Source organism: Penaeus japonicus, unplaced genomic scaffold, assembly GCF_977035675.1.
Source record: "Penaeus japonicus unplaced genomic scaffold, GWHDUDI00000001_assembly GWHDUDI00000006, whole genome shotgun sequence".
NCBI classification, from domain to species: domain Eukaryota; kingdom Metazoa; phylum Arthropoda; class Malacostraca; order Decapoda; family Penaeidae; genus Penaeus; species Penaeus japonicus.
The window spans coordinates 12,289,597-12,292,096 of record NW_028234408.1 but is presented as its reverse complement, the minus strand read 5'-3'; positions in this window follow the sequence as shown (position 1 = coordinate 12,292,096).

Genomic DNA, 2,500 nt, shown 5'->3' with positions numbered 1-2,500 from the left:
TAATAGTAACCATGATTATTATTAATGTGATATTGATAATATTATTACTAATATTGATAATGATAATGAAGATAATGACAATAACAATATCAGTGATAAAGGTAATGTTGATATTGATAATCATATCATTAAAGATGATAATGCTATTTCAAATAATATGTGATGATGATATAATTATAACAATTATGAGAGTACTGAAATTAATGATGATAGCAATAGTGGCATTAATGATAATACAAATTATAATGAAAATGATAACAATATTAATGATAATAAACATCATAATGAAAAGAATAACAATATCAATGAAAATAAATATAATGAAATGGTAACAATATTAATGATGATGAAAATCATAAAGAAAATTATAACAACATTAAAGGCAATACAAATTATAATGAAATGATAACAATATTAAAGGCAATACAAATTATAATGAAAATGATAACAATATCAATGATAATGGTAATGATGATGATAATTATAATGATAATGATAATAATAATGATGGTAATAATAATGATGATAATAATAATAATGATAATAATAATAATAATAATAATAATAATAATAATGATAATAATAATAATGATAAAAATATTGATAATGATAGTAACAGTAATGATGACAATAATGAGGATGATAATAGTAATGATAATAATGAGGATGATAAAAATAGGGATAAAAATATTCATCACACTAATGGTAGTGATGATGATAATGATAGTGATAGTGATAACAATAATGATAATGAAAAGTAATAGAAATGAAAATGGATAATATGATAAATATAACAATCATAAAAATGATAATAATGTTAAGAAGATAATAAAAGTGATGATAATGATAATGATATTAATAATAGCAACAACAACATAAAACAACAATGATAATATCTAGCACAGTAATGATAATAATGTGAATGATAATGAATACAATAATGATGATGATAAAAGATCACGAATAGAGATATCAAGGACCATAGCAATGTTGACAAGAAAGATAACGGTATTGATAACAGTACAGATAACAATGACAACTATAATGATAATGATAGCAACACAGTCAGTCAAAGCTTTAAATTTAGAGACCCTCCGCCCCCCCAGCCCACCCCTTTATGATAAGAGCGATATTGAGTATTTAGACCTCCCCCCCCACTTTTTTTTCTTTCTTTTTTTTGTTTTTTGTTTATAAGAGCGATATTGTGTGTGATTTACGAGTCGGGAATATCAGTAAGAATATGTATTCTTGAATGTGTGTTGAGAAATTATGAGATAAACTTCAAAGTCCAAAGGCCTATGAAAAAGACATTATCACTTCGGTCTGGAATTACGAGGTCAATAAAGAGATAAGACAGTGGGTTCAGATAAGGACAGTAAACGAAGAAATTAACGAAAATATTTTATAAGTTGGGGAACATGCAATAAGACAAATTAAAAAAAAATACTTAGATAGGGAATAGAGGTAGGGAGATAAATAGAAAGGTAGGCAAGATGAAGGAGAAAGGAAGAGAGAGATAGAGAGAGAAAGAGAGAGAGAGAGATTTACAGAGAGAGAGAGAGAGAGAGAGAGAGAGAGAGAGAGAGAGAGAGAGAGAGAGAGAGAGAGAGAGAGAGAGAGAGAGAGAGAGAGAGAGAGAGAGAGAGAGAGAGAGAGAGAGAGAGAGAGATTTACAGAGAAAGAGCGAGAGAAACAGACAGACATACTGACAGAAAATGTGACAGAGAGACTAACAGAGAGAGAGAGAGAGAGAGAGAGAGAGAGAGAGAGAGAGAGAGAGAGAGAGAGAGAGAGAGAGAGAGAGAGAGAGAGAGAGAGAGAGAGAGAGAGAGAGATTTACAGAGAAAGGGCGAGAGAAACAGACAGACATATTGACAGAAAATGTGACAGAGAGAGACTAACAGACAGACAGAGAGAGAGACACACACAGAGACAGTCAGACAGTCGAACAGACAGAGAGAGAGACACACACACAGAGACAGTAAGAGTCGAACAGACAGAGACAGAACCAAAGGGAAAGAGAAAATGAGACAGGACAAACAGACAGAGAGAGAGAGACACACAGAGAGACAGTCAGACACTCGGGCAGACAGAGAGAGAGACACACACACAGAGACAGTAAGAGTCGAACAGACAGAGACAGAACCAAAGGGAAAGAGAAAATGAGACAGGACAAACAGGCAGAGAGAGAGAGACACACAGAGAGACAGTCAGACAGTCGAACAGACAGAGAGAGAGAGAGAGAGACACACACACAGAGACAGCCAGACAGTCGAACAGACAGAGACAGAACCCAAGGGAAAGAGAAAGTGTGACAGGACAAACAGACAGAGAGAGAGAGAGAGAGACACACACACACAGAGACAGTGAGAGTCGAACAGACAGAGACAGAACCAAAGGGAAAGAGAAGATGTAACAGGACAAACAGAAAGAGAGAGAGAGAGAGACACACACACACACAGAGACAGCCAGACAGTCGAACAGAAAGAGACAGAACCAA